We start from the raw sequence: 22,445 nt of genomic DNA on the forward strand, positions 1-22,445 counted from the left end.
TCAGTCAAACCTTGTCTCCGTGACCCTGAGCCCGTATCACTTGACAGGTGTTAGATAGCTTAGTGTGGTTTCAGTCAAACCTTGTCTCCGTGACCCTGAGCCCGTATCACTTGACAGGTGAGTATTGCTGCAATAGATTGGTATTCAAACCTTGTCTCCGTGACCCTGAGCCCGTATCACTTGACAGGTGAGTATTGCTGCAATAGATTGGTAGTGTTTTAGGATCTTTGTTGTGCATGATAGTTGGCGTGTATTATCTCTATTAATACCAACATCTTCTTGTCAATAGACCTGATTTTTATGTATACATTGTGTAGATTCCCACTTTTTATGAAAGAACCCCCAACTGTGGCACTTTTCTATCATGCTAGTTTCTCATTCTTTCTTTGCTGCTAGTTACATTTTCTTTTATTAACCATCATCACTTCTGATATTTTTTTAGGATACTTGAGTTTCAAATGTTGGTTAGTTCAGGGTATGACTTTGCTGTCTCTACTCTGGTCCATTGTTTACTTGAATCTTGGAAGTCCAGGAATATAAGCGCTGTACGTAGGTTACACAGACACATTGTTCTGGGTGCCGTGTCCTTGTCCTACATATGGCAGGCACAGATTCACCACGGACACATCATGGACACTTAGTGGTTCAAAGCAAAACCTGATTTCCCCGCGTTTATAACTCTGAACTGGTTTTTTTGGTATATCAGGTTTAAAACCAATAGATTTGAGCCCAAAAACAGACACCTATCAACTTAAGATTTGAAAAATTCCAATAGTATCCCATACGACCAAAATCAAGCCGGTTTTACCTTTACATTTACATTTCCGTTTCCACTTTCTTCTTTTTTTTTTGAGAATAAGGATGGAATACCCCAAAGGTATTCCAGCCAGCTAAATTAAAAGATAAAGTGGTTGTTACAAAAAGCCCATACTCCCAACCAAGAGTATGCGCTAGAGTTCAAAAGAGGGTACTACAAATAGTATACCCCTACCCCCCGTAAACAACTGAAAAACGGACATAACCTCCCCCAAAAAACTGATATAACAAGTTTGTCAGAAGAACCAAAAAAACAAAACAGAAGAACAGAGCTTCTATCCAACAAAACCAAGAGCAACTCCAGTGAATATGAACAGATCATTCCAATTGAATCACTGTAGCCGTGTCCTTGCTCCCAAAATCAACACCTTTAGCAGCAGCTCTTTTTCTTCTTCTTACTTGTAATCTGGCGGCACGAGCAGAGATCCCCTCAGATCCTAGCCAAAATGTTGAGAAAGTTACAATTTTGTTCAAGAGGGTAAGAGAGCTCTTCTTCTTATCAGAAAATATTCTGTCATTACGCTCCTGCCAAAGACACCATATAAGAGAGCAAATGAAAACTCTTCTCTTCAAATTAGAGTCTCCCTTGTATCCACTAGTCCACTGTATCCAAACTTCTTTCACAGAAGACAAACTAAAATCTTTGTCAGTATTCAACTTGAATTGAAGTGATCTCCAAATAGAGTACACAAACTCACATTTCAGGAACAAATGAGAATGATCTTCATCTGATTTAGTACACAAACAACATGTTCTCTGCAAGGAAATTCCCTTTTTAGCTAAAATATCTGTAGTATTCAAACCATTTTTTAGAGCCAGCCAAACAACAAATTTGACCTTTAAAGGAATAGTAAGCTCCCATAAGTTTGAACAATCAAATCTTAGACCCCCATCAATAAGGAAGTGATAAAAAGACTTCACTGAAAAAAATTTATTAGCTTCCCATAACCATTCTCTTTTGTCTTCATAATCATTAAAAGAAACAGAATTAATGATGTTCAACATATTGAAATACTGAAACACCAAGTCTCCAGTTAACTGGATTCTAAAATGTATCTCCCATCTCCAAATACTATTCTCCTTAAATCTCAAACTACTAATGAAAGCAGAAGGTGATGAAGAGAGGGAAAATAAGGATGGAAACATAGAAGCAAGGGTAGAAGATCCTACCCATTTATCTAACCAAAATAAAGTTTGGTCCCCATTCCCTACCACAACCTGTGAACTGCACAAAAAACAGTCAGTAACATTAAAAAGATTTTTCCAGAAATGAGATAAATTCGATCTATCAGCTTTTAAAAACCAAGCCCAAGGTCTTTTTTCAAAATGACAATGACCACTAACTTGCTTCCACAGACTATCTTTCCCATCCAACCATTTCCAGAGCCATTTACCCAAAAGGGCTTTATTCATAATTTTTAAATTCTTAATACCCAGACCTCCACAGAATTTTGGTTTACAAATTTCTTCCCATTTAACCAAATTTGAGCAACTCTTAAAATCAGAAGATCCAGTCCATAAAAATCTCCTTCTCATTTTATCAATTTTATCAATCACCCAAGATGGAAATAAAAAGAAAGATAGCCAAAAAATTGGCATAGATGAAAGGACAGAATTAACCAGCACCAATCTGCCTCCTCTTGATAAGGATTTTCCTTTCCATAAAGATAATCTTTTCTCTATTTTATTGGTTAAAGGAAACCAATCTTCTTTTTTTAGCCTTCCAGGTCTTAAAGGGATCCCTAGGTAAGTAATAGGAAACTTACCACTTTTGCAATTCATCATAGTAGCTAACTCATGTTGTAAAGATTCATTATTTTCCAGAGCAATTAAAGTACTCTTACTAAAACTGATTTGTAAACCAGAAGCAAGCTCAAAACAATAAAGGATCAATTTCAAAACTGTCAGGTGCATTCTATCATTTTTACAAAAAATCAACGTATCATCTGCATATTGTAAACAATGAACCTTATGAACCAAATTAGGAGGACCTAATCCCTCTATAAGGTGTGCATCTACAGCAAGATTTAACATTTTTGTAAAGGAATCTGCTGCTAAAACAAAGAGAAGGGGTGATAAAGGATCTCCTTGACGGACTCCTCTTTTAGACATAATCCAACTCCCTGTCTTACCATTTATGTTTAAAGCAGACATACCATTATTCAAACATAACTTTATCCAATTGATCCATCTAATACCAAAACCTTTGGCTTTCAAGACTTTCAGAATAAAATTCCAATCAAGCATGTCATAAGCTTTCACAAAATCTAGCTTTAACAAAATCCCTCCTTTTTTTTATTATAAAAACAGTCATTAATGATTTCCTGGGCTACAGCCACTCCATCTAGGAGAAATCTGTTTTTAATAAAGCCAGATTGCACAGAATCAATAAGCATCTCAAGCTTTGAATTCAGTCTGTTAGTAAGAACTTTGGTGATTACTTTATAAATCACATTAAGAAGACTAATAGGTCTGAAATCATTGACAGTATAAGACTCACTTTTTTTAGGAATAAGAACAATATGAGCATAGTTAATTCTGTTAATTTCAAGTCTACCTTCATAAAATTCCTCAAACAACAGCATAATATCATCTTTCACAGTGTCCCAAAACACTTGATAAAATAATGCAGTAAAGCCATCAGGACCAGGGGATTTATCCCCATTCATGTCAAAAATAGCTTTATGAACTTCTTCCACTGTAAAAGGATGTTCAATATCATTAGAACCCCAGTCAGAAAAAGGGAAGAGTTTATGCCAATCAAGTTGACATCTATTAGAAACATTTTGACCATAAATCTGACTATAATGGTTAAAGAAAACCTGAGCAATACCTTCCTCAGAACTAATTTCCACATCGTTAAAAGTAATAGCTGGGATCAAATTACTTCTTTTTCTCCCATTGGCAATTTTATGAAAATATGCAGTGTTCTGATCCCCCTCCTTAAGCCAGTGAGCTTTAGCCCTTTGTTTCCACATTTGTTCTTCTTGAAATAAAATTTCATTCAATTGAGTAGAGATATCATCTTTTTTTAATAATTCATCATCTGTTAAATCTCTGTCTTCCTCTAACACCTCCCATTTCATGAGCTCTTCTAACAAATCTTTTTTCTTCTGCCTAACACTATAGAAATTTAAATGAACCCACTGTTTAATGCACTTTCTCAAAAATCTCAATTTGCCAACTAAATTTTTGGCAGCAGATGTGGATGAAGGAGCACAACTCCACCATAAAGGAACACTCTTAATAAAATCATCAGATTGTAACCAAATCTTCTCAAATCTGAATTTATATGCAAAGTGTTGATTATCCCCACAGTCAAAACTGATGGGGGCATGATCAGATAATTGGCTACATAAGCCTTGTTGTTTTGAAAAGGGGAAAACATCCTCCCACTCAGAGTTGAAAAAAACTCTATCAAGCCTAGCCATAGATGGGAATCTTCTTTTATTTGACCAAGTAAATTTTCTACCATGTAATGGGCTATCAATCAACTCTAAATCATTGAGAACATCATTAAAGATTTCCATTTCCTTTCTATAAATGCTTTTACCTTTTCTATCATTAGGATTGGAGGTAACATTAAAATCCCCTACTACAACCCAAGGACCAGGGAAATTATCTTTAACAGATTTGAGTTCCTGCCAAAAAAGATGTCTCTCACTATTACAATGTGGCCCATAGACTGAAGAAACAGTCCAAACAAATTCATTTTTTTTGTTTTGTAAAACCACTGATAAAACATATTTGCCAGGATTCTCTTGTAAACTCTTCCATTTGATGGTATTCCATCCAACCAAAATTCCACCAGAAGTCCCCTCCGCAGGCACACAAGCCCAATCAAACATATTACCCCCTAAACTTTTAAGAACATTATCAGTAATACAATTCAACTTAGTCTCCTGTAAACAAATAATCTCAAATTTGTTTAAAAGACAAAAATCCTTCACCCCAAATCTTTTAGTACTCAATCCTAAACCTCTCACATTCCATGTAATCAACATATCAAACAATTAATCTCTCCCACTGGAAATAAATCCAGATCCTACCCATTGGTAGCTCTCTCAACCTCCATTTGCCTAACTTTTTTTAAAGGATCAAAATCCTCTTGAGGCTCAAGAACAATGGCACATTTAGAGGCAAACTTTTGCAATTGATTATTAGAGCAATTATCAAACAAAATAGGGACAAAAGAAGAACCCAATGAAGAAATTTTATCACCTGGACCACTGGTAGAACCTCCATGAGAAGAGAAATCATAGTTCTTAGCAATCCTTGATGTAGCTCTGGCCAATGCTGTCATGGGTTCAAGATCAACAAATCTGGAACATCTTCTAACAAAAGATACTTTAGGAAGTGAGTCCTCAGGGGGCAGAGAATTCAAAGGTTGAATCATGGGGATTTCATCTTCTTTCTCTGCATTATCTTCAAAAGATTCTGGAAGAAGGGAAATAGGCCAATTAATTATGTCATGATCTTCATTTAAAATGAGAGCTTTGCCTTTATCTTCAACAATTTTTTCCTCCCCATCAACCCCAGTGAATTCCTCTTTAGAAACACCATCCTGATTCTCATAATTGTGTGTAAAATCCTCAGAACTGTTCTCTTGTTCACAGAAATCTGCATCTAAAAACATCAATTCTTCCTTATCTGGGAGTTGCTCTTCACCACCTAAATCATCATGCTTATGAGTAAAAACATCAAATCTATTCTCTTGTTGATAAGAATCTACATTCACAGCCAGCACTTCTGCTTTTTCTGTATTTTGCTCTTCATCACCCAATTGAGTCTTATTAGCTACCCAAGGTTCCCAAACAGTTTTTTTGTTTTTGATAGAAATTCTTAGCATCTGTCCAGAGCCTGGCAGCAGGAGAACCCCATGGAGAATCTCTCAAATCTTGTCTAACAGTCCAGGATGTATTAGTAGACTCAATATGAGAAGAAGAGCCAGATCCACTGTTATTTCTTCCCTTAAACCATTTGTCATTATATGAGCTCTGAAAAGTGTCTTCCACTTGGTCCACCTTTTGTTTTTTCTTATCACCTTCACTAAAATCACCAATGACAGACATAATAGCTATGTCCACATTATATTGATTTTTTCCCACAAATATTTTTAGCATTTTAGGAATGTCTATATACTCCAAGCATTTCACCAATATAACTGCATCAACAAACTCTGTACATGCACTTGTAAGAGAGTCAAGTTCCACTAGATCTGCAAAAGGTTTGACCATTAACTCAAAAGATTCCTTATTCCACAAATGTGGAGGAACATTCTTCAATTTAATCCAGACACAGGAGTTTCTTTTTTCCACAACATTTCCTTCCCATGCACTCCACCTCCTGAATTTAATCTTGCATGATCTAAGAGCAATAATTCCCATCTTAATTAGATCTTCCATTTGTTTCCACGGTTGAATTTTCACTAGAACTTCACCATTAGTGAACAATCTAACATCCCAATGTTTATTCATAGGAAAGAAAGCTCTAAGATCCAGTTCCAATCTTTCTAAAGAAACATTACCACCCTCAACAAATGAAACTACAGCAAAGTTTCTAAACTTTTGAAAGCCAGAATTTACCTCCCCCTCGAAATTGATGACAGCTGCAGAAAAGCGAGGGCGTTCACCAGAGACTTTAAGCTCTGCTTCCAAATCTCCAAAGTCTCTAGGACCTTGATCTTGAAAGTTTAAACAAGATTCTTGCAATTTTTCCTCATCAACAGCAGAAAGAGGTCTTTTCCCTTTATTATGAGGAGGATTATCCGAAGGTCGTTCGATATTTCTTGAAGAAGAAAAGGAGGTTGTCGCTCTCTTCCATTGCCAAGGATTTGAACGTTCAGATCTCCCAGGAAGACCACCCAAGCGTCCACCACTTCCTCTTCCACCAAAAGAATTCCGACCTCCAAAATTACGACCTCGACCTTCAACATTCTGACCACGACCACCATTAAATTGACCACGACCACCATAACCGCGCCCTCTATTCTCAGATCCGTGATTCATCATACCAGATCTACAATTTCTCGCCTCATGACCCAATTCTTGGCATCTGAAACAGATCACAGGATCTCTGCAGTCCTTCGCCATGTGATTTGAACCTCCACAGCGAAAACACAATCGATTTCGACGAATAAAATTTGGAGAGAAAAAACGAGGACGAGAAGCAATGGGGAATTTGGGAGGAGGCTGAGATCTAGGGTTTTTTTTCACCACTTTAACCCACTCCCCCTCATCTTCCTTCGTTGATTTGATTTGGTTGTCAACCTCAAAAATCTCAGCCGCTGGATTAAACTCAACCTGAAAATCCTTGTTAACTCTAGTTTCTTTAACCCTAGTTTCCAAAAAACTGGGCTTGGGCTTGGGCTTCAACAAAGAATCAGAAATAAGGGATGGATTGGATTCTCCCCAAATCATTTTTGCCACAAAATTAGTAGTATCAACTGGGCCAATCAACAAATATGAAGAAACTCTAGATCTATCCATGCTTTTTCTTTCTTTTTTCTATTAACTTTTTTCTCTCTTTTTTTTTTCTAAAAAAGAAAAAATCAAACACCTAAGAACTGAGATGTTTCCACTTTCTTCTTTGAACGGTTGAACCTAAAAAAAGAAATGAAGGTCTCCATTTTTAGTTGCTTTGGCGATGACAGAAGATCTGAATCCTTTGTTTGAGTTAGCTTAATTCTTATCTATTATAGATAATAAAAGAAAATATAAGTGTTATAGGTATTTTAATTTAATATTTGATCTAATGTAAATTATTACTATATAGTTGTGTCCTGTATCCTATATTTACAAATCTACGGTGGTCCGTGTCCGCACCCGCACCTGTATCTATGCAGCCTGGCCATGTACGTATCTTCAATTTACGAGAAGTGATTGAGATCTTGAACGTATGCGATATACGAGTTGAATCATACCAACGAAACTATTTGGGGAATATATTGTTTTGCTCTTACTTTTTTTTAATTACTGTGTTCCATTGAAATGTTATAGGCTTTCATTGGTTTGTGGGCGGGAAAAAAAAAGACATACCAGAAATACTTTTTTTTTCTTGGGTATATTTTTGGGGCGCAAATGCTTTGATTATAATGATAGCTAAATTAGGCGCCTGAAAGTCGTGCGCTTCCTTAGGTGATAAACTTGTGCGGAAGTTGATTTTATTTATTTTTAGTAGGGCGTTGCCTGTGAAAAGAACTAAGAATCCAAAGGGAAAAGAATTAAGAATCCAACTCTTCTATAGTGTTTTCTTTGCATGTATTCGTCTGTCATTATTTTGCGAAATGCTCTACGAGGGAAGACTTTTGTAACTCGTTCTACGCACTTCTTCTATGCGCTTCAAGAGCTTCGGGCTTTTTCTCGGGTAACGAGCATTTTGGGTATGTGTACATGGAATTATTGTTGGGAAGTTGATAGATGTATCTTGAAACTTTGACTGGATATATAGATGTTGTATTAGAAATTAAAAGGCTACATGAAGCACTCAATAAAGTGGGGTTTTTTTTTTTGGGTCTGGTTATTACTGTTATTATTATTGTCTCGCGTGATGATGATGCTTGGTAGTGGTTGTGGTGTTCAATGTAAAATGCAGATTAATATAAACGAAGCAGATTATCCAATTTCGTCACGCCATGCAGTTTGGAAGACGAACGTGACTTTATATCACTGATAGTATCAGTCATATCGTGCAGCAGCACGAAAGAGATTAAAAAAATATTGGTTCGTGCCCTCCGTTATCGTCATAATCTAATTCATTAACGGGGCGGCAAGATTAGCTTGCTCTCTGACAAAAAGATAATCCCATTCAGGTGGCGTTACTAATAAGCAATGGCGACAGGATTTCATGCTAGTGCGTAGTTCGTAGGTAACTGTTTGTTAATTGATAATACATACATGAACCGGGTATGTTCTCTCAAATCCATATATGTCAATAAAATCAAATACCGTTTCGAATCAAATTTGTGTAAAATAGTCCCAGATGCATATCAGATGTGAGACCTATAAATTCGAAATCCCAATATTTTAGCTATGGAAAATGATAGGGGCACACCTCCAACCACACCCCTTTCTCTCATTTGCTACAGTGTATCAGGCCCCACATGTTATTTTAAATTTTTAAAATCACATGTGGGACCCGGTGTACTGTAGCAAATGAGAGAGAGGGTGTGGTTAGAGGTGTAATTGGAGGTGTGCTCCTAGTGCCACCCTTTAGCTATATCCATATTCGGGTTCCATTTGACGAGGCAAGAATATGCACCCAATTTGTTGATCTCAAATCTAATGCCAGCCCAAGGCATTAACAAATATCGTGAAAAACGAATTCCATGCGAAAGACTTGCCAATAATTTCTAATACAAAACGGCCCCATACATGGAAGCAATATCACCAATTTCTAGTAGATTAACAATTTGGTCAGGATAGGAAATACAAAACAGTTCTCAGTCACAGTGAGACCTACTGTCAATTGGCGAAATTCGTACTCAAGCTCCACCTGCACGAATGAAATTAACTACTCAAACTTCAAGATGGATAATTTATAAAAGAACATACATAATCATATATCGGAGGAGGCTATAGCGCATGGAGGAAATAGTTAGATTTCAGAAGAACACAAAACGCAGCGGTGGTTAAAAATAATGCGAAATTCCTAGGATGCCATAGGAAGAGGATACACTAAAATGATCTAGAACCGCTTCACCTACATTACAACGCAGATGAAAACAAACATGCAGTTGCAACACAAGGTAACTTGCCAATAAACAAATAACAGCATGCATTCTCAAGATGGTCCGTGTACTAGGCCTGCATTCTCAAGATGGTCCCCGCACTTTATTTTCTCTCAACTTAGTCATCCTACCCTTTGTTAGATGTAAACTTAGTCCTATCATAACTTTCCACTAAAAAATCCATTAAATAAAATAAAAAAAAGACAATTATACCCTCACATGGATTGATGCGTGCACTCGAGATTGATATGTGCACTCAAGGAGACTTAAACATGAGACTATGTCTCGCTCTTATTTGTCATTAATTATTAATTCCTTTACTATTTTAATTTAGCAGTGTTGAATACGATCAAATTATGGAATCTACAACTTACATCATTCACCTAATTAGATGTTACCTTACTATTTTAATTTAACAATGTTGAATGAGATCAAATTACGGAATCTACAAGTTACATCATTCACCTAATTACATGTTAGCTTACTCCTCCGTGCTAGATTAATAGGTGAATATTATATAGGGAAAATTGCTTCTGGCCCCCACTTTCCTTACAAGTATTCCGCCCACCCCCAACACTTTTTCCACGCTCCCAAAACCCCTAAAAGCAAGCCACAATTCTCTAAGCGCCAAAAACAAAAAACCCAAGAGTTTAAAACATGTGAACACTATAATACCCTCTCTCTCTCTCTCTCTCTCTCTCTCTCTCTCTCTCTCTTTTATGATATCACTGTGATGATTTGAAATGAGTTTTTTGGGGAAAAATTCTAGTTACCTCCAAAATTTTCTAACGACGTCAACATCGGCGATGATATTTTCCCGGCGTTCGTTCATGAGGCGAAGAAAACTGCGATCTTGAAGACGGTGATGACGAGTTGTAATGGATTCAGCGTCGCCGTTCCGAAAAAAGGGGAACTCTGATGACTCCCGGTGTAATTTTTTCTCTTTTTTAACTTGTACTTGAATCCGAGTGCTATATTTTTTTGTTATTTTATATATTGTTGTAATTTTTTTTAAATCGATGACTTGAGATTAAAGTAGAGTCTGTAAATTTATATATTGTTGTTATTTCACTATACTGAATTTGTTGTTAAGGTTATGACTTAGTTGTGAAGGAAGGTTATGTGTTGGTTTTGAATGTTACGAGTTAATTGTGAAGTTTACGAGTTGGTTGTCAAGGTTACGTGTTGGTTGTGAAGATTACGAGTTGATTGTGAAGGTTACGCGTTGGTTGTGAACCTCGGTAAGGAGTTGGTTGTGAATGTTACGAGTTGATTGTCAATGTTACGAGTTGGTTATGAAGTTTACGAGTTGCTTGTGAATGTTATGAGTTGGTTGTGAACCTCAACAATAAGTTGATTATGATTGTTGTTAACTAACCTTCACAACCAACTCATAATCTTCACAACCAACTCTTTACCGAGATTCACAACCAACTTGTAACCTTCACAACTAACGCATAACATTTACAACTAACTCGTAACATTCACAACCAACTCTTAAACTTCACAACCAACTCGTAACCTTCAAAACCAACACGTAACCTTCATTTACAAACAACTCATAACCTTAACAACAAACTCATTACAGTGAAATAACAACAATATATAAATTTATAAACTCTATTTTAATCTCAAGTCATCGATTTTAAAAAAATTACAACAATATGTAAAATAATAAAAAATATAGCACTTAGATTCAAGTACAAGTTAAAAAAGGGCAAAAATTACACCGAGAGTCGCATAGTTCCCGCCTTTTTCTTCGGAACGGCGACGTTGAATCTATCGCAACTCATCATCACCGTCTTCAAGATCGCATCACAGTTTTCTTCGCCTCATGAACGAACGCCGGGAAAGTTTCATCGCCGATGTCGACGCCGTTGGAAAAATTTGGAGGGAACTAGAATTTTCCCTCCAAAACTCATTTCAAATCATCACAGTGACATCATGAAAAAAAAAAAGAGAAAGAGTATTATGATCTTCACATGTTTTAAACTCTTGGGTTTTGTGTTTTTTGGGCTCAGAGAATTGTGGTTTTGCTTTTGGGGGTTTTGGGAGTGTTGAAAATGTCTTGGGTGTGAGCGGAATACTTGTAAGAAAACTGGGGGCCAGAAGTAACCAGAAGTAATTTCCCCTATTATATATCAATATTGAAGGACTTGTAAAACATCCAATCTGCTTGGAGTTTCCTTCTAGTATTATCTTCTCTCATGTGTGGCGTCTACCTGCTTTTGATCGGTGTTATAAGATACCTCTTCTATAGTTTAGGTTACCTAACAAAGCCTCATCTACACAAGATATGTGGAACTTCGGATGAACAAAGCCTCATCTACACAAGATATGTGGAACTTCGGATGAAGTTGCAGTGTGTGCATGGGCGCTTATTTGTGTTTCGGTTTGTGCAACTTCAAAGAAGTTATCATCTGCCTCATCCTATACGTATAATTGAACACACAAGCACACATAGAGAGAGGTTCTAATGCTTATACTGTTATAAGAAATATGAAAGAGTATAAAGCAGAGATAATGGAAAAAGGAGCCTTGAATACACTCCCTGTAATTGTTACAGTCGACTACTCTAAATAGTTAAGGGTAGGGTGCTGAACTTGAGGCTGGTGATGCATTGCTGGAGCTTCCAGATAGCCATCGGAGTTGGAGATGCTGCCACTGAGGATGTCAAAGAGCATGTCGTGGCTGTGGTCACCCTTAATGTAGCAGTCGCGTACTCGATAGTGATGAGGTAAATTTTAATTAAGCAGTGGATGTTGTATATTTGACAGGAAAAAAATTCATTCATTGATGAAAAACGAATAGCATTTACCTCAATAAAAGTATAGACCTTTTAATTATGAGGAAATATGGGTTTAGGGGATAATTGTCTTTTTAATTTCCTGTTTAACGGATTTTTAACCAAAAATTAAAATAGGACTAAGTTTACATCAGTGGTACAAGGACCAGGTTGAGAAAAAATAAAGTGGGGGGGACCAGGGGGACCAATTTGAGAATGAAGGCCTAGTACGCGGACCAAATTGGTTTTTTAGACTATGAATAACTTGCTGGATAAACATTTCAAGAGGGTCATTCAGTTAGGGAAAATCTCAGACAAATTAGACTATGAATAACTTGCTGGATAAACATTTCAAGAGGGTCATTCAGTTAGGGAAAATCTCAGACAAATTCATTTTCTTGTAAAGTTAGGCTTCTTACATTCAAGAGGGTCATTCAGTTAGGGAAAATCTCAGACAAATTCATTTTCTTGTAAAGTTAGGCTTCTTACAGATGGGAAAGTCTCACTAAAAAACTGCACTGTGTCAAACTTGCATCAGTATCTTGTCAGTGACTTTTCTTAACAGAAATAGACTGGACGATAACCAAATTCATCATCAATAATTGCAATTATCATTATTTGTTAGTGCAATTAATAATTAAGCCAAGTGCAACCTTGATATACCAAATACGTCACAAGTGATTCTGGGACCTTATGAATGTGTACAGGTCTAACATTCTATCACCACAATATAAGGTTACACTCTCACTTTATTGAAACAAATGAAAATAGGCACAACCTAAATCCTACACAAGTTGGTTGAGGTAACTCGGCTCCAACTATTGAAACAAATGAAAATAGGCACAACCTAAATCCTACACAAGTTGGTTGAGGTAACTCGGCTCCAACTAAGGTTTCATCCAGCCAATTCTTCTTATTGATATAAAATCCCCCGGGTGTTAGTCAAAGAAAGGAGGGGGACTTTTTGATTGACAGAAGAAAACAGCCAAAGAAAAGGAAAGGGGGGGGGGGGGGGGGTGTATTTTGACAAAGAATGAAAAAAGCCACCGAAAGCTTCATCTTCTTTTGTTGACAAAAGAGGAAGGCAGGAGCAAAGTAAAAAATGGCAGGAAGAAAAAAGTAGGCAATCAGGCTATAAAACCCCCCACCCCTCATCACTTCTTCTATCATCCCTTCAGCTGCTAAGACACAATCAAGGCAGTGAGAAAATATAGAGAGGCTAAGAGGGTGAGAGAACTCTGTGAGTGAAAAATTCAAGAGAGAAAATTGAGAGCAATTTTCAGAATGCTTGTAATATTTCTTCCATTAGTAAAAGATCTGCAGCAGCCCGTGGACGTAGGCAATTTTGTGCCGAACCACATAAATCTTGCGTGTCCCCCAATTTGCGCATTTTATTTTCGATCTCTTAAATCTGACAAAAGGGGAATCTGAGTAATTTCCTAACAACTGGTATCAGAGCTCTGGTTGTGACATCGGTCAAATTTCTGCAAGGTTACTATTCATGTGAATAGTAAATTTCGTGAATAGTGGAATTTTACCGACGCTACTGACTTGTCGGCAGAGGTATCTTAATACAAGGTGGTTCGCAGAAATTGTCAGAAACGATCCAGAGGAAGTCAGATTCGAGTGGGAGCGATGGGTGCAGATGAAGGAAATGTGAAAATTGAGAAGTTCGATGGTGCGGACTTTGGCTTTTGGAAAATACAGATCGAAGATTATCTGTACCAAAAGAAGCTGAAGCTTTCGGTGGCTTTTTTCATTCTTTGTCAAAATAAGCAGCACCCCCCTTTCCTTTTCTTTGGCTGTTTTCTTCTGTCAATCAAAAAGTCCCCCTCCTTTCTTTGACTAACAATCTCCCACTTGAAGACCGATTTTAATCAGTCTTCACATCTCGATCTATGCAGCAGCTTTTCCCGGTCTTCATACTATTGCAGGCCAACTAAAGCTGAACACAGCTTCAGTTTGTCAGTAGTCACCGTCTTTGTCAGCATGTCTGCCGGATTTTGAGCTCCACTGATCTTTTCAAGCTTCAAAATTCCATCTTCCAGAAGTGACCGGATAAAATGATACCGCATCTGTATGTGCTTTGTTCTGGAATGAAAAGATGGATTCTTCGCTAGATGAATAGCACTTTGACTGTCGCAGTATAAGACATTGTCTTCTTGTTTCTTGCCTAATTCATCCAAGAAATTTTAAAGCCACACCATTTCCTTGCTGGCTTCTGTAACAGCGACATATTCTGCTTCAGTTGTGGAGAGAACAACTATCTTCTGCAGTTGAGAAGCCCAACTCACTGCAGTACCTCCTAGAATATATACATATCCTGTAGTGCTCTTTCTGATATCAACATTTCCTGCTAGATCAGCATCTACATAGCCTGTTAGTATTGTATCTCCACCTTTGAAACAAAGTGCTTTACCTGTGGTACCCCGTAGATATCTGAGGATCCATTTGACTGCTTCCCAGTGTACCTTGCCTGGATCATTCATGTACCTGCTAACAGCTCCCACTGCTTGAGCAATATCCGGTCTTGTACAGACCATGGCATACATTAGACTTCCAATTGCTGAGGCGTACGGTACCTTCGCCATGTGTGCAGTCTTCGGTGACTGATCTTTGGAAAGTCTGAAATGAACACCTAAAGGTGTACCCACTGGTTTTGCATCTTGCATGTTGAACCTGGAGAGTACTTTGTTGATGTACTCAGCCTGTGATAACATCAAGGTCCTAGACTTTGTGTCTCTCTTGATCCTCATTCCAAGAATCTGTTTTGCAGCACCAAGATCTTTCATCGCGAACTGCTTTGACAATTTTTGCTTCAAATTTATAATCTCTTGCAGATCTGATCCTGCAACGAGCATGTCATCAACGTATAACAATAAAATAATAAAGTTATTGTCAAACCTCTTGATATAGCAACAATGATCTGCTTGGCATCTAGTGAAATCGTTGCTACCCATGAAGTTGTCAAACTTCTTGTACCACTGTCTGGGAGCTTGTTTTAATCCATACAAGCTTTTCTTCAAACGGCATACTAGATTTTCCTTGCTTGTCTTCATGAAGCCTTCTGGTTGCTTCATATAAATCTTCTCCTCTAAATCACCATGAAGGAAAGCTGTTTTTATATCTAATTGCTCAAGATGTAAATTCTCAGCAACTACAATTTTCAACACTAATCTGATTGTAGTCAGTTTCACAACCGGGGAGAAAATTTTATTATAGTCAATACCTTCCTTTTGCTGAAAGCCTTTGGCAACCAATCTTGCCTTGTAGCGCTTGTTCCAATCATGCTCTTCTTTGATCCTGTAAATCCACTTGTTATGACGAAGCAATGCAGGTGGAAGATTCACATTGTCTTCTTGTTTCTTGCCTAATTCATCCAAGAAATTTTAAAGCTTGAAAAGATCAGTGGAGCTCAAAATCCGACAGACATGCTGACAAAGACGGTGACTACTGACAAACTAAAGCTGTGTTCAGCTTCAGTTGGCCTGCAATAGTATGAAGACCGGGAAGAGCTGCTGCATAGATCGAGATGTGAAGACAGATTAAAATCAGTCTTCAAGTGGGAGATTGTTAGTCAAAGAAAGGAGGGGGACTTTTTGATTGACAGAAGAAAACAACCAAAGAAAAGGAAAGGAGGGGGGGGGGGGTGCTGCTTATTTTGACAAAGAATGAAAAAAGCCACCGAAAGCTTCAGCTTCTTTTGTTGACAAAAGAGGAAGGCAGGAGCAAAGTAAAAAAATGACAGGAAGAAAAAAATAGGCAATCAGGCTATAAAACCCCCCCACCCCTCGTCACTTCTTCTATCATCCCTTCAACTGCTAAGACACAATCAAGGCAGTGAGAAAATATAGAGATGCTAAGAGGGTGAGAGAACTCTGAGTGAAAAATTCAAGAGAGAAAATTGAGAGCAATTTTCAGAATGCTTGTAATATTTCTTCCATTAGTAAAAGATCTGCAGCAGCCCGTGGACGTAGGCAATTTTGTGCCGAACCACGTAAATCTTGCGTGTCCCTCATTTTTGCGCATTTATTTCGCTCTCTTAAATCTGGCAATAGGAAAATCTGGGTAATTTTCCAACAACTGGTATCAGAGCTCTGGTTGTGACGTCTGTCAAATTTCTGCAAGGTTACTATTCACGTGAATAGTAAATTTCGTGAATAGTGGAATTTTGCCGGCGGTACTGACTTGTCGGCAGAGGTGTCTTAATACACGGTGGTTCGCAGAAATTATCAGAAACGATCCAGAGGAAGTCAGATTCGAGTGGGAGCGATGGCTGCAGAGATAAAAATATTGTTTACGACAATGGTATTTATAAGTTTCCCTACTGTTTAATTAGCTGTCTAGCGGTGGTCACCGGTCAAATTTGCATGTCAGTGTCCATGAAAGAGAAGTAGCAAATTCAATTCATACACGTCTTGTTGCATTTGGGAAGTTTATTAAGATACAGTCATCTATCTTAGTATCTTATGCTTATGTAATGTTTTATGTACTTCTGTCCCGAGGAAAGATGTGGATATATTGGAGTGTTCTATACTATGAAGGTAATTCTCAAATCATCCATTTCTCATGAACTTATTCCATGTTTGATAGGCAATTATCACACCATAAAACCTTTGCAAAATCAAGGATTTGTAAACTTTCATCTCAGGTGTGGGTAGATTTTTGTGAAATGGAATTAATTCGGTCCAAAACCGAAACCGATCCGAACCGATCCGAATTTCGGTTAGGCCGAATATTCGGATGAAGGGAAAAAAATCTGGATCTGGATGAGAGTTTTAAGAATCCGAAAAATTCGGATTGGATGCGGATTGAGCTTAAAACCGAACCGAACCGAATACGCCCAGCCCTAGTGGGAACAATGCAACGCTCAGATTGTTCTCAGACGGAACCAGTGCCATCTATTCACTGTGGGGTATGAAAGTTGTTCAGTCAAGTGGAAGCACCAATTAAAGTGAAGACGGGGTTAAGCAGGTAGTTATAAGCTGAATTGTAGCCTATAGGAGAAGCGAACTGAGCATATAGTTCATGAAGGAACCAGATTTCCCAAGAAGCAGGCAGATATTGCTTGAAGGGATTTACTCTTTATAATTGGATGTAATAATGTCCTGCAATTAATTAGCCCAGCAACCACAATTTCACTTTTAATCACATAAAAAGACAGCCACAATTTCACTTTTAATCACATAAAAAGACAGCAGATTGAGGTTTTTGTTATATTGACTTGGTGGGACTTGGGAGTCAAGTGTTGGAAGGAATGCCTGAAACATCGAGCAACAGCTTAAATGGACTCAATAGAAACTCTTACTTCATTGGACAATGTAATAGGCACAGTCATAAGAAGGGAAATAAACCAAAGGAAGACAAACAAATCGTAAACTAGTTAGTACTGCAGGTTTATGAAAAGAAAGAAAAGGAAAAAAAGGGAAAAAAAAGAAAGAAACTTCTGCTAGGCAAGTTGCAACATGTTACGATGGCTTCAATTCGTAAGACTGGAAGTGCTTGAAAGGTAAAAAAGAGATTCTTAAGAGATCAGAAAAAAGGAGTTTGTGCATGGTAGATGCTACATTGCTGGTTCTACAAGTGAGAAATAGCTTATGTAATTTCTTCCTTTTCCTATGTTCCAGTTGATGTATATTCTCTCTCACAAGAAGTTTATGAGTGTCCATGATAGTGGAAATAACTTACGCAGAAAAGAATATACAGGAAATTTTGCAATATTCTTTGATTGGCATATTGAATAAAAAAAACCCTGGACAAAGACAGAAATAACTCTGCACATATTGTGAAGTATCTTGAACCTAAATTATAACTATTTATTATGACCTAATGTAGCTGTTTCATCTCGTCTCATAGTGACATAAGTGAAAAATTATTAATCTGGAACAGTGTAACGATCACTAATAAAATGCTAGATTTTTAAGATGTGAAATAATATTTATGAATCCAAAAGCATCTCAATATGAAAATAAAAATCTCTAAGCACAATAACAGAACAACAAAACAAGTCAAGGGCCTAATAATTCTGGCCAAAATCACCTTGAAGGCCGGACTTAAATCCACAAGTTGTTAAGTGGTTTGCAAGCTTTTCTCCCAATTCCTTCTGCCAATCATTCGCAACCTTTACTTCAGGAACAACCCATACAACTGCTGTCTCCTTCTCAAAACTTACAGTGGCTGCAGATACTTGAGGCTGAGTGAAGAAATCTAGTTATTTTCTGAATATTACATCTCTCACATAAACTAGTATATGCCCTCCACCAACTTACTTTCTTAAGGTAAAAACAAACTATTTAACAACTAATCAAAGATGTAGACAGCAAATCAAATGGTTTAACTTTTCTTATAAATGACCTTTTGCTCTCCAACAATGCTAAGTATAATGCTGTTTCCTCTGGATTAGCAAAATAGAAAATATCCCTTTGGTGTTGTTATTTACTTGTTATGGCATGCTGATTTCAATTTCAGACTTCAGAAGTATCATACTGGAATGAAATAACCTCCACATTCATTCGATTATAACAAATTGTTGAATTGCTTTGCAATGTGATATAACTCACAATTAGAAATAAAAGTCATCAGCTTTTTCATGTCAGTTTCTTTATTTGAACAGAGCCTAATTCTTCCACCCTTCTCTACACAAGATGTCCAGCTAGACAAAGCATCAGTCTAAAGTAGCAGACAGCTAGACAAGGCATCAGTCTAAAGTAGCATAAGTTCGCAAAATTATACTTCAAGTTCAAAACAAGTAGTTCTCCTAATTTCACTTGACATTTTGTAATCTAATACAAATTAAATTTGGCAATAGCTCTAATTTATCACAATTCAATCCTAAAATTCAGACTATCTGCACCAATAATTGTTCTGAATTTATAAATTTTACTAATTTCTTTACATCATGGAGTCAATCACAAACATAGTTTTGTTTCTGCATCAAAACAAAATAATGGGCATCGTTCTTGAAGTTGATGCGCTTAACATTTTCAAGCAACTTAACCACTTGAATTTTAGGGAGAAACACATCTTTTAGTTGCTAACTTATTAATTAAATGTCTATACTATACCAAACTGTTCAAACAAGCATCATATGAAGTGTTGTTCAACAATCATTTGAACATTTACTTGAAGTATTTCAGTGTGTTTTGTGAACACTTGTACATGAAATCAAACTAACCTAGGTTTGCTTTGAGAGCTGACAAGTACATTTTCCTTAGTATCTATTTGGGACATCTTTTAATCTCGCAACTAATGTTTTAGATATCGACCGATAAACTGATATTATCGGCAATTTATTGGTTTTGGGGGCCTTCCGTTATGATAAGTTCGATTCTAAATCGGTTATTGTTTTTGGATATTTATCATCGATAATGCAGCGATGAAGTGAGTTATCGGCCAATATTGTCGGCTAAAAAATTGGATTTATCGGCCTTTGGTTTGAGTTTTGATTTTGGACAATGGTTACCTATTCAATGCACTTTAAACCCAACCCGACCCGAGTTTCTACCATAGGTTAGTGATCCTAAACATAATTATTTATATTTTGGTATGTTTATATCTCATTAGGTATTGTTAGATTATATTTTAGCATATTATATTATGTATCTCACCATCTGCTAATGTCACTCCGATAAATACTATTTATCCCCGATATATCCCCGATATCTGCTATCCGATATGGATTCTGACCGTCCGATAAATCCCCAATAACTGATATTTGAAACCTTGCTCGCAACACAGGAAACAATTAATAATTATAATGTAGTTTTTCATGAAAAGCTTTGTCCCTTGTTCTAATCAAAATGCCATCTTACCTCCGACCACAGACTTTGTTTTGTTATATATTAATTCATAAACCAGTCTCCACTTAATAATAACCCTTCTCTAGAATGTATAGATAATTCATCTCAATTTCTCCACCATCTGTGCCCACTACCCCCTGACTGCTTTGATTGCTCTCACCAATCTGGTTTATGATTACATAATTTTCATTGTTCCCTATTCATCACACTACTTGCCATCCTTTATTGTGTGATAACTTTATATTGACAATTGAACTGTTACCAGAAATCACAATGTAGAAATTGCTCATTTCAATGTTTTATTGCACCATCAATTTCATGCTAAAGATTAAGGTCCACTTAGATGCTTTTTGGGATTGAAGTTCCCTTGTCCACAAAGGTATGTACATGTGTCTCAATGCAAACGCTCTTGAAATTGCATTCTTCTAAGTGCTCATTTTATTTATTTCCCTGCAATGCAAAAGCCACATCTTGTTGATGGTGATGTTGATACTCCTCCTAAACCCACTATAAATGTTTGGTGGATTGTCTCATTTGCTTCACCATCACGCATCCTCATATTGCCAATGTTATACATATTCTTCATAGGCCTCATCGACTTCATCTTGCTACTTCCAAGAGTTTTTTTTTTTGCTACCTAGAAGAATCTCTAGGTTAAGGAGTATTACTTTCTTCAAATAATAATCTTCAACTCAAGAGTGCTTTGTGACTCTGATCGGACTAGTTGTTCAACGACTCATCCTCTCATTGTTGAATATTGTATCATGCTTTTCAAGAATATACGGAAGATAAAGAAACAAGCTGCAATTTCTCGCTCACTATCTCAAGCTGAATACCATGTTGTGAAATCTAGCTATGAATTTAATTGACTCATTTATCTTTTACTAGGCTCGGGTATTATCTATACCCAACAGTTCTTCAATCAGACAGCTCTAAATATTGCCCCAAATCCAGTCTCCCATGAGCATGCGAAGCATCTGAGCATGATTGCCTCTTCATTCATTTGAGGAGGAAAAAAAATCAATTTGGATCATTATCTACTAAATTCCTTCATAATGTAACATCAATTTTGGTATCATCTACCCAAGCTGTGCAGTGTCGAGCATTGTAAAGGCTAATTTAGTGCAGACATATAGCAGGATTCTTGATGAAACACTGCAAACAGAAACATCTCCCAATTCCATTATTCAACAATTTAATCTCTTGTTTGAGGGCTACTCCTTGGATAGGCATCTATGCACATTGCTAAACATGTTTTTATTGCTGTGAAATGATAATACAACAATTTTAACTCCAGCAATGTCTAAGTTTGCATAACATTTCTCCAAGAATGAGGTCATTATAGTGCGCAAAAATCACAGTTTGATTGAGACCGAATTAAAAATTTCCGATGCTTAGGAGTCTAAAACTACTAATATCTAATTTAATTAAAAAACATAAATTTAAGTGAATTTATTAATCTTACTTGACTTTCCAAGATACGCTTCACGCTCGCAGCACATCCATCACAAGACATCCCCTGAAATTAAATCACCAAATTCCACACTAAAAATCCCCTTCAAAAGTTCTATTTTTCTTTTTTCTTTTTTTCTGTAAAAAGATTAAACAAAAATCAAATCTCTTACTTCAACACTTAGAACTATAGCATCATGATCGTCCCCCAAATCTGAAACCTCCTCCGTCTCCCCGACCGCAACCGACCTCGACTCCGTCTCCCCGCCGCCGTCTCCATCGCCTCAGGGAGTTTAGGAGGAAAGAGGAGGATTTTAGAGGAGGGAGGGTTCTGAAAGAGTGGCAGGAATTAGGGTTTATGTGATGGGTGGAAGGGATAAGGGGTATTTTGGGAAGAGCAATGGAGTCCATCCGTGCTCCTCTTTATTTTCATGCTTTCAAGCGGGAGATGGAGGTTATGTTATATACAGTGGAGGCAGGGGCGAGGGCGTGAAGCTGCTGCGTGTGCTTGGTTGTTGATAACCTTGGATAAATCACTGAATAACCACTCAACAAGATAAATTACTTTTCTCAGAAAAATAAATAAATAAATAAATAAAATTTCATGGGTAAATTATTGGCTAAATACCCATATTGGTATTTTAATTCCACCCCATTTATCAAGAAGTTATTTTAATTAGGCAAACCTTAGGCAAACCTGCTTTAAGGCATTTTAATTGATTCAACTTACCAACAAGGCCATTTTTCTCGTTAGCGACCAGTTTTCCGGCGAGAGCTCGTCACGTGCGGAGCTCGTGATGACTTAAACTGTTTTTTAGCTGCTGATGTGACACTGATCTGTCCTATTTTGGGTGAATTGAGATTT

This window comes from Asparagus officinalis, chromosome 7 (genome assembly GCF_001876935.1).
Source record: "Asparagus officinalis chromosome 7, Aspof.V1, whole genome shotgun sequence".
Lineage (NCBI taxonomy): Eukaryota > Viridiplantae > Streptophyta > Magnoliopsida > Asparagales > Asparagaceae > Asparagus > Asparagus officinalis.